This window comes from Bolinopsis microptera, chromosome 5 (assembly GCF_026151205.1).
Source record: "Bolinopsis microptera isolate Bmic1 chromosome 5, MBARI_Bmic_1.0, whole genome shotgun sequence".
Taxonomy (NCBI): Eukaryota; Metazoa; Ctenophora; class Tentaculata; order Lobata; family Bolinopsidae; genus Bolinopsis; species Bolinopsis microptera.
Window position 1 is genome coordinate 3,069,100 of NC_087076.1, and position 12,132 is coordinate 3,081,231.

The window sequence follows — 12,132 nt, forward strand, 5'->3', positions numbered from 1 at the left end:
TCTGAATCGTAAAAGTATTAAAGAAGAGTTACAGATAAAGCTGTAATCAACAAAAAAATTACATGACTTAGTAGTACGCGAAATGCCACAGCGTACTAAACTTAACATCTCCCGGGTAAGACACGGCAAAGGAATAACACTCTCATCACGTCCTACCCAAAAAGGCATCAGGAGTGAATCTCTACTGGATAAAAAATGCTACGTCATGTAATCTCTACTCAAAATAATAAAATGAAGTCACCTCAAGTTGACATAAAATACATATGTGAAGTAAAAAAAAACCATCTAGACTAAACCTTATTGGCACAAGAATATTAAAAGTCAACTAAAGGCAAATCTAGGCATCAGGAGCGATGCTCTACCGGATTTAAAGGTGACTCACACTCTACACTCTACTCTACTCCACGATTCAACAACTAACTCCACCTCTCGCAAACTCTCCACTCTCCAGGGTAGCAAGCCCTCCTAAAAAAACACATACATCACTCAACCATATCAACCGACATTAATGACACCAGGCATACCCTAAGCACGGCGGGAGATAAGAAATGCAACGATGACTACCTTCCACAGGTTCCAGGTAGTCTGCAAAACATGACAACAATCGTCGTATCTGCCCGAGCAACAGGTAGTTAACTGGCATCCCGTGACCAGCAATTCTCTAAAACCCAAGTTTTCTCTTTACCCTCTTCAATACCACATTAATTCTTGACACCGGTCTATAGTAATCCGGCCTCTTTAACTGAGCTCTATTTCTTAGAGAACGTCCTCCACTGGCTACAGGCGTACTCTGTTCATCAGGTGAGTAAGCTAGTGTATTGTTGCTCTCCCCCAGCTCGACAGGACTTAAACTATCCTCTATCTCGGATGTAGGTTCCTCAACCCCTCTGCTCCACCCGGGTGTGTAGAAAGATCCAAAACTTGATCCCGTCTCCTGGATCGGTGATGAATTATGAACCGGAGTGTTAACCCTAGCTGGTGTCTGAGGGTCATGTTGGATTGAAATTTCCTGATTTTCCGTTCTGAAAGGAAGTGTGTACTCAGGTGACAGAGGTTCGTCAGGAATTTCAATTCTCTGATTAGATACAGTGCTCTCTCGAATCACAGGATCCCTTCTCTCTACTTGCTCAGGCATCCACAACTCCTCGTCACTACTGCTATCACTATCATCACTATCACTTTTCACCGTATCTCTCCTCTTAGGCTCCGCAGTGTTGCTACTGCCATCACGAATCACTACTCTTTTCTCCGAGAATCTGTTCATCTCGTAGTGCTTCATTTTGCAAATGTTCGTGACCCTCTCCAACCCAGGTCCGTACTCCACCACATACAAGTGATCATTTAAAACCTTCTTCACTCTACATGGACCCCTAAATCGCGGAGCAAACTTGTGTTTAGGACATTGCACTAACACGAAACAAAAGTCGTTCTCCTTAAAGTAAGGACCATGCAGGTTTCGATCATGTTGCCTCTGTGCATACATGAAATCTACATTCGCACTCTCTCTCACTCTCCTGATGATTCTCTTCATTTCTCTGTGAAGCTCGTACGCCTCCCTGGCAGCGGCGTTCCTCGTATCTGGCTGATGCTGTTCTCTATCATCTAACATCAGATTCAACGGCAAGTTGACCTCTCTGCCAAATATCATCTTGTGAGCAGAATACCCAGTTCTCCGGTTCTTCAAACAGTTCAAGGCAAATGTACTCTTGTCCAGGTACATGTCCCAACAGTGCTCCTTTCCCCTAGGAATGCATGCTCGCAATGCTCGATTAGTTCTCTTGTTGTTGCTCTCAGCACGGGCCGTGCTAGACGCTTTATAGGATGTCCCGTGAGTTTTCTTACACTCGAAAAACTCCCAAACTTCCTTGAAGAATTCAGCTCTGAATCCGGGGTGATTATCCACAATCAATTCCCGACACATTCCGAACTTTAATACCCAGTTCTTCATTATTGCTGCTATATTCTCCTTAGCAGTCTGACTCTTGACTGGAACGGCTACCAGATAGTTCGACCAGGCATCAGAGATAGTAAGGATGTATCGATATCCTCGGGGTGTTCTCTGATTTACTGTCGGTACTATGTGATCAATCACAATAGCGTCATTGAAATGATGGAAGAATAAATGTTTGAGCGGTGCTTTCAGATAAGCTTTCGGCTGCTTCATCTCTCCGCATCTTATGCACGCTTTGATGTACATTTTGAAGTCCTGCTCCATCTTCGGCCAGTAGAAGTACTCCCTGCATTTCTCCACACAGGTGCTGATTCCCGGATGACAGTTGGTGATGTTGTCGTGAAACAGTCTCATGATCTCCTCTTCATAGCTGTCTGGTATCACGATTAACTCTCTCGAATCTTTCTCTTTTCTTGAAACCCACTTTCTCTCAAGAGTCCGCTTTCATCCACTTTCATCAAGCTAAATTGGGTCCAATAGGTGATCAATTTGTCTGGCACACGGTTCACCTGGATTGTTCCCCGGGCGCCGTCTTTAACCCACTGTTTCACAATTCTCAATATTGGATCCAAGTTCTGCTCCGTCTTGATCCTCTCCAAGTCTGGTAAGCATTGTTTGTCTGTTTCTGTATCTGGTACTGCAAAGGTAACCTGTTTACAATTACCCTGCTTCTTCTGAAGTCGTGGCATCACATTGATGCTGCAAATACATACAGGAACATCCTTCTCCTCGAGCTTTACCATCCTCACATGTCCATCATGGTTGTCCTCGAATAGGAGTTGTAGATCACTTTTCTCCGTTTGATCCCTCTTAGACACCTTGTTTTCATCATGCTCATCAATTATCATCTCATCTTTACTCTGCTCTCTCCATCCCTCATTCCTCCAGCCATTTATCCCCTCACTGATTACTATCTCGCTCCCACTACTACACACTCTGCTGTTCTCTCCCATACCGCACATGACGTTATCAGCGTCACTCACCACACCAGGACTCTTCTCAGAGGATTCACTAACGTCAGAAGCGTTGTGATCACGTGTAACATTACTAGAGGATTCACTAACGTCAGAAGCGTTGTGATCACGTGTAACATTACTAGAGGATTCACTAACGTCAGAAGCGTTGTGATCACGTGTAACATTACTAGAGGATTCACTAACGTCAGAAGCGTTGTGATCACGTGTAACATTACTAGAGGATTCACTAACGTCAGAAGCGTTGTGATCACGTGTAACATTACTAGAGGATTCACTAACGTCAGAAGCGTTGTGATCACGTGTAACATTACTAGAGGATTCACTAACGTCAGAAGCGTTGTGATCACGTGTAACATTACTAGAGGATTCACTAACGTCAGAAGCGTTGTGATCACGTGTAACATTACTAGAGGATTCACTAACGTCAGAAGCGTTGTGATCACGTGTAACATTACTAGAGGATTCACTAACGTCAGAAGCGTTGTGATCACGTGTAACATTACTAGAGGATTCACTAACGGCTGAAGCGTTGTGATCACGTGTAACATTACTGAAGGATTCACTAACGGCTGAAGCGTTGTGATCACGTATAACATTACTGAAGGATTCACTAACGGCTGAAGCGTTGTGATCACGTGTAACATTACTGAAGGATTCACTAACGGCTGAAGCGTTGTGATCACGTGTAACATTACTGAAGGATTCACTAACGGCTGAAGCGTTGTGATCACGTGTAACATTACTGAAGGATTCACTAACGGATGAAGCGTTGTGATCACGTGTAACATTACTGAAGGATTCACTAACGGATGAAGCGTTATAATCACATTCTACGTTACTAATACTATCTAACTCACTAATGGCTGAAGCGTTGTGACTCAGAATGGTATTGACACCCGCAGACCTGGTAAACTCCTCTCCTCCCGATCTCTCATCTAGAATGACCTCTGTCTGGCACGATGCTTCCGCAAAACTCCTTCTGAATGGAACTCTGCTTCGTCTGTCCTCCTCAGCATTAGACTTTGTCGCCTTTATCATGTTCAGCCCGTGACTCTCCAACAACTCATTCTGAGTCCATCTTTCACCACAGAACTTTTCTGCCTGACCCCTGTTCTCCTGAGCTTGTCTATCAATCGCAGTCCCTCTAACACCGATATCTTGACCTCTGATCCTCTGCACGCCGTGTATAAATTTCTTACCGCCTACAGGTTTCAATAGTGCGACGATCTTGTTTTTGCGGATCGTTATTTGCTCATCAGTAGAGTTAACACACTTTATCGGGACCAATCTTTTATCAGAGTGCACAACTGCATGAGCGAATGAAATGCCCGTGTCCCCAATACCTTGCTTGTACTGTGGCTTAATCACACCTTTAAAATTCACTCCTTTCGCCTGTAACTTTCCCCTGATGTACTGCACCGTGTTAGGAGGAATAATTGTGACCTTGCTACATCTAACTTTTATCTGCTGCTTGACATTCTCCGGCTTCTCCGTGAATGGTACACTATCTCCATTAGTCAGCACCAGTCTGCACTTGCTGTAGTCCAGAGTTACCCTATTTGACCTCAAGAAATCATCTCCAATCAGGAATTCTGTGTCTAACAGATCAGTTACCACGAAGGTGTGTACAAATCTATTGCCAGCAACTACCACCTGTAGTTCTAACTCTCCCCTGATTTGTATCTTGTCTTGAGAAAATGACTTCAATGTCATGTCACATGGTCGGATCCCGCTCTCTAGTCTCAGTCCTCTCACAAAACCCGTGGACACAATACTCACAGCCGACCCGCTGTCAACAAAAAGGTAGGCTGCCACTCCTCTGCAACTCCCAGCCACCAAGATGTGTTTCCAGTTCACCGCATTCACCTCCTTCTGCTTCCCAGATGATTTTAATTGCGACTGATGGGAAATGAATTTTGTCCAGTCGCACGCCCGTTTAAATGGTCTCTCTGCATTCCATGCTGTTCATTCACTGTGGGTCTGTACTGCCCTCCTCGTTCTCCAGATTGCCCTCTGTTGACGTTACAGAATCTCTGAATGTGTCCCTCACCGTGACAATTATAACAAATCAATGGCCTGCGACTCTCTCCTCTACTCGCACCTCCACTCGCCCCTCTACTCGCACCTCTACTCGCACCTCTGCTACTCCGCTCAACCGGACTCACTCTACTCCTACAAACACTGGCAACATGCCCTTTACCTCCACACAGCTGGCACACAATATTGCTCCAACACGAGTCAGCCTTGTGACCCTTCTTCCCACACATCTGACAGTCATTCTCATCCTCTTCTTTCTCGCCTTGCCTGCCAACACCATAAGTAGGTGCCCGGAATTCCAGTGTATTTATTGGATCACTGTCAAGCTCTCCCTCTACTGCCTTGGATATGTGTTCCTCCTGTACAGCTAAACGGATCACACTATCAAAATCCTCTGTCTCCGTGTTCATCTGAAGGAGCCGTCTTTTAATCGCAGGGTCTCTCACGCCCTGTATCAACACAGTGATACCTGCACTCTCTCTCTCCACAGCTCTCGGGTAAATCTTCTCAGCAGTGTCCTGTATTCTCTCTGCGAACTGCTCCACGCTCTCTAACGCTTCCTGTCTCATCTTGTGAAACGTTGTTCTCATAATTCTCGCATCAGTAGCGGGATATAGCTCTCGTTTCACCGCACTGATCAGCATTTTCACGTCACCTCTCTCCTCACTCAACAGCCGAATGTTCTTGACTTTCTTGAACTTTGCATCGTCTTCTATCTGATTTGCAAGCCTCAAGTCTAGATTGTCCTTTACTCCGCATAACAGGACCCATTGCTCGAATCTCTGTAAGAATGTACAAAAGTCATCATTCTTCCTATACCTAGGCGCCTTACACTTCATCGTGTATACTCCCTTATCTCTCTCTGTATTTCCGGGTTGCAAATCATCACTCTCAGTAGTTCTCACTCTTTCTTGAAATAAGTTGCTCGTGTGCTCCAACTTTACTTCTTGATCCCTCATCAATCCCTCTCGCTCAAGTTCTGCGTCCTGTCTCCACTTGATCATATCTCTCTCCAACTCTCTCACTCTGCTCAAACACTCCTCTCTCTTCTCGCTCAAATCAAACAACTCCACTTTTCTCTCTTTTATCTCCGTCTCTTTCTCACTTGTGTCCCAGGACCTCATTTCCAATTTCACCTCCACAATCTGATCCACAATCCGTTTCTCCTCCTCTGCCAGTTCCTCCAATTCCTGTTCCATTCTTGTGAGTCCAGACATGGTACCACTTTCCTAGGTTCTCCAGATAGTGTAAAATAAGATAGGCAACCAGACCAGTCCTCCCGAGGCGTACCGATGGTAAACAATGCCTGCTCACAAGTCTCTCACTACACACTATACTCTCAGTCGCGACTGACAACTGCAATAACTCACAATAACTAAGTATTGAACTCTACGTTAATACGACAATCACGATAACTTGTATTGCCAATTACTCTGATATGACTACTACATACATGCAACTAAGTGCGGTACTGTGAAACAAACGGTTCAAATGCTACAATTCGGTCCTAAGCTAGAGTTGAACAAAGGAAACAGTTGAATCGAGTAATAACGTTCGAATGATGAATATAAAGATATTATCAACAATCACAACTTAAACTGTGGCAAGACGGGCCACGTTTGGCGTTCTAGATCAGCGGTTAACACTTTGATTAAACACGTCACCTAAAGAGCTTTTCCAGAACTGACTCCAACGTGTCCAGAACTGCGTTAACGACCCGCGCCACGTGATACCACGTGGTCACCCACGTGGTACCGCGCGGCTCGGCCCAGCCATAAAACTATAACAAAACCTACACGCCCGACTATCACGTGCCCTACTTTACACAAATCTCTAAACCTAACTACTCTAAATCTACACTAATCCTAACGGTTTTTCTTCACTTAACTGCAATATCCTAACTAAAACATGACTACTAAAAACTGCTTAAAGATCGCTGCAACCAGCCCACACATTACACTATATCCTAAGTTACTTGGACAGCCACCCACAGTCCCTGACAATAGCATTCCGATCAGGAATATACACCCTCCACTGAATATAGAGGATGGCCCGTTCACCATTGAGGAACTACGTCTTGCCAAAAAGCAGATAGTAGAAGGCAAAGCTTATGGTGATGATGGTATCTCACCTGAAGTGATGAAGAGGGTGGACATCGATGACGTCATCCTGAAGTTCTGCAACGATGCATTCTGTGATGGTCTCATGCCCGATCATTGGAAGCTCAGCAATATTGTTCCTGTGCCAAAGAAAGGGGACCTCACTAAGACCGACAACTACAGAGGAATATCTCTGACATCGATAGTCAGTAACACTCGGAACAAAATGTTGCTGAACAGGATGAAGCCAAGTCTTGAGGAAGTTTTAAGGGACAACCAGAATGGCTTTAGACCTAAGCGCTCTACAACATCGCACATCCTTGCTCTACGAAGAATTATGGAGGGTGCTAGAGCCAAAAATCTTAAGGCCACCATGGTTTTCATTGATTTCAAAAAGGCGTTCGATAGTGTGCATAGAGGTTTGCTCATGAAGATATTGAAAGCATATGGCATACCAGAAGCCATAGTGCGGCTCATTGAGGGTATCTATACGAGCACAAAGGCTAAAGTAGTTACAGCCGATGGTATAACAGAAATGTTTGATATCCTGGCTGGAGTACTGCAAGGAGACACTCTTGCCCCGTACTTGTTCATTATCGTGATTGACTATATCATGACAGTGACTATAGACGATGATGACTCGGACTCTGGGTTCATACTCAGGCCTGCACGGTGTAGAAGGATTGGTGCCGAGAAGATCGCAGACGTCGAGTTTGCAGGTGATGTTGCCCTTATCACTGATACCATTGAAGGGGCAAAACTACTCCTGGACAGGCTTGAGAAAGCAGCACTGAGTGTTGGGCTAGCCATGAACGGCACTAAAACTAAGTTCATGACTCTGAACATGACAGAGGAGGCGAGCAGTCTTAATAGCTGTTCTGGAAACCAGCTGGAAAAGGTGACAGACTTTGTTTACCTTGGAGCTTGGATAGCAACAACAGAGAGGGACCTGCGGGTCAGAAAAGCTAAGGCTTGGGCAGCTTGCCACAAGCTAAAGAAGATGTGGAAGTCTGACCTTAGAAGAGGACTAAAGATCCGTCTATTTGTTGCTACTGTGGAGTCAATACTTCTTTATGGTTCTGAGACGTGGACGTTGACAGAGCAATTGAAGAAACGCATTGATGGCTGCTACACTAGAATGCTAAGGATGGCACTTAATGTGGATTGGAAGCAGCGAAAAACCAACAAAGAAGTCTATGGCAACCTACCGAGAGCAACCATGAAGATCCAAGAGCGCAGGATGCGACTAGCAGGCCATATCCACCGGCACCCAGAACTAGTCGCAAACCGCTTGCTACTCTGGGAACCAACTCATGGGGTGCGGAGTAGGGGGAGACCAGCCATGACCTATGTTGATAGCCTACGAGCTGACACGGGTCTCAACGACACTGGAGAAATGGGCGGACTTATGGCGGATAGAGTTTTATGGAGACAGCGCATCAATACTCGTACGCTGAAGCCGCCTTAAGTCAAGTAAGTCAGTAAATATCTTCTAATACATTCTGTAATAAATTGAAATCATTAAAATTAAAAAGATTCAAATCATCTTGATAACGAAATGTGTCTTTTAATCTTTTTAGATTTTCTGTATCCCCTTGTTGATGTTCTATCAAAAGTTTAATATGTTTATATTCGTAAACATGTAATTGTAAATAAACATTAGCTATTTGTGGCCCTGCTGTAGCTACAAATAGTTTTTTCGAAAGCGGCGCCTCGGGCTACATTTCGAGAAAAAAGCGCGAGCTAATGAAATGAGCTATATCATGTATTGTGTATATATACATATGACATACATGTATATAAATGATATATTTGGAGGACTTCGCCGCTTCTACGCGCCGCGTAAACTAGCATTCTTGCTTCGCATCGAAGACTAGATCGTTGCTTTACAAAGCAACGATCTGGAAGGGTTGACATCGTCAATCAAGTTAAAGTCTGATCTTCAGTGCACTGAAGATCAGACTCCAGCATCACTTATAGTTATTGTTACCGTTTTGCCTACATTGTACACGTAATACATTCCAGACATGAATATCGGTCATTGCATCGAAATTAAATTTCAGATTTACTTATCTGCTGTAGTAGTTAATAATATATTGTTTATTACTGGGCGGCGCTCAGCCTGTCATTCCGCCGAATCCGGAATCTATTCGGCGGATAATTATGAACATAAACATGCCTGAAGTCCCCAAGTAAGTTGTCCTTTGTTGTTTGTTAATAAAGTGCAGTTATACACGCTTTTATTTCGTTGCTAATTTGTGCCTCTGTTATCAGCAGCGCTTATCATCTCAACAACTATCTCATACTCGCAGCTACAGCTTGTTTTACGGATACTATACACTGTGTATAACTGATCAACGATATGCCGACAGTAGCTGAACGTTTCAAATTTGACTTAGTAGAGACCGATGGACAAAAGTTCCTACTTGATACCGTGAAACAGTGTAAAGTCGATTGTGTTCAAGAACTAAATCATGAGAGCGTGAACAAAATTGGTAACAAGGGGGATTTAGCGGCAAAGTTTTTGCAAGCCATGCAGCTCATTGAGAGACAGCATAACATGATCATAAATCAGAGGGTACACGTTAGTCAGTATCAGTCTAGTATGATACAGCTGCAGGACCAAGTTATAAAACTACAGGAGCAACTATTATCTGCAAAAGAAGGACTTTCTAAGGCAATAGAGTTTAACGAACATCTCAAGACTGAGTTTTTTGAGGGTGTTCAGAAAGAAGTCAGTTCAGTTAAACAAAGTTTTAGCGATGTGGTGAAATCCGGTAGTATCGAGAACTCAGCTGCGATTTCTACAGAATCCATTAAATCAGTTGCCAAGCAAATTGCTTTGGAGGAGGAGTTGGGTAGGAACATCATGGTCTTTGGGCTATGCGAGGAGGTAAATGAGGAGATCAATACAAAAGTCGCTGAAGTATTGGAATCATTGGGAGAGAAACCCCGAGTTGAGGCTTGTAGAATCGGCAAGAAATCACCGTCAGCTGCAAGACCGGTTAAAGTTTCCTTTTCCAGTTCTTCGATTGTGCAACAAATACTGAAGAAGTCGAGTAAACTGTGTGGAACAGAGAGATTTAAGAGGGTGTTCCTAGCTCCAGATCGTACAGCAGAAGAGAGAGCTCAGCGTAAAGAACTTGTCCTAGAGCTAAAAAGAAGAGCTGGTATTGAGAAGGACAAAAAACTCTTCATTCGTGAAGGAAAGATTTGTAGCCTTGAGAGGCAAAAATGAGTTTCTAAATATTTTTCGTGTTGTGAGCAAATCAAAAAGTTTAGCTCTATGAGTATTTGTCTTCTGTGTGCTTAGTTTTTGTCGAAGGATCTAACCATTTTATTTCACTTATACAAAACTGTATAGTTTTCAAGGGGTTAATCTGGTTTTAGGCGAATCTTGTTCAGAGATCGCTGTTTCATTACTCTTAGTCAGCTGGTGCAGCCTTTATACATACTTTTATATGTATATTTACAATTTTAAATTGCTGTTCAATATCTATTTTTAGTAAACATTAACTGGGGTAGTAAAACCCAGTTCCCAATCAATCAATAAACTAATCCGCCGCGCGCTAGTTCTGTAGTTCGTATCGCCTGCCTTTTGAAAAAAAAGCAGCGCGCGCTACTTCGAATGTCGAAATTTAATGTTTAAACAAAAAAACAAGTAACATTCGTCAATAGGTAAGTAATAAATAATAAATAAATATTAAACATTATCATCAATCATATAATATAATTGTTTTATTATATTTAAAATGTACACATATGATATACAAATACAAAAATATAACATATATATGATAGGCGCAGTTTATATCTCTGCCAAAAGCACACTCCCCAAATTGCGCGCATTGCTGTAATTTCTTTCAAACTTCATGAATCGAGGAAAATTATTTTGCAATGTATTCAGAGTCAATATATGCACTTATACAAATCACTTGGAATACTTTTGAAAGAGAATAACAAGCTCAAAAACGCTACTGACGTATTTCTCCATAAAAAGCACAATAGCGTGAGAAGCTTTTGTCGAGGTGCCTCGAAAGTGATCTTAAACATTAAACGATTCCCCGTTCAATTTTGGTCGTGCAACGCCAACTTAGTGCACAACCAAGGAAGTTATAGACATATTTCATACGTATCAAATTGGATATGCTTTTGTCGGAGATATAACGTGCGCCATATATGATATACTATGTACTAGAAACCCGCCGCTAGTCGAAAGCTTTGTTCGAGGAAATTTTAAGCATCAGTTATGTTTTAATTTCTCTTCATCATATAGCCCCCAAACAATACTTTTTACCGCATCAAAAAATTTCAATCACAACCAAAGTTATAAATATATTTAGGTATATAGCGTCACGAGGGTAAATGTGAGCTAGTTGTGAAATTCTGACGTAGCATACAGCATAACACCGCGCGTTGAAATCCGCTGTAGTCGAAAATTTTATTAAAGGACACTATAAGGGAGCGAATTTATCGTTCGAATTTATCGGTCATCGCTAGTCAATGGTCAAACAATCCAACAAATATGCTTTAGTTCCCGAACCCTGCTTCACTGAAAATTGATATGAATTACACATTTGAATCATTTCGGTAAATGTCAGGTCCCTCACGGGCTCATCGTCTCATTTGATAGATCTGTTCAAATTGAAGTTTTTACGTATGAAAGAATTGTGATAAAAAAAAGGAAATTTGTGCTGAATGAAATTGGTAAAATGACATAATCTATCAAATGACTTTAGATCCTAAATCAAATAGGTTAATAAATGGATATTTACGTAGGTTGACAAAACGTTAATTCAAAATTATTATCATTATATGAAATTATTATATGAAAATTGATTGCTATGAAAATAAGTAATAGCTAGTTATGAAGACAATCCTTGAACACGGGATTCTTTGCAATATTGCCCCGACTTGACAGCACCAAGATATCCTTAGGATCGTGTGTTCTTGACAGAGCGACGCAAAGCTGTCCATGATTAAAACATTCGGACCTAAGGTCCAGTCCAACTATAGTGATGTCTTGTCCCTGAGCACGATTTATGGTCATGCTGTAACATGGCCGAAC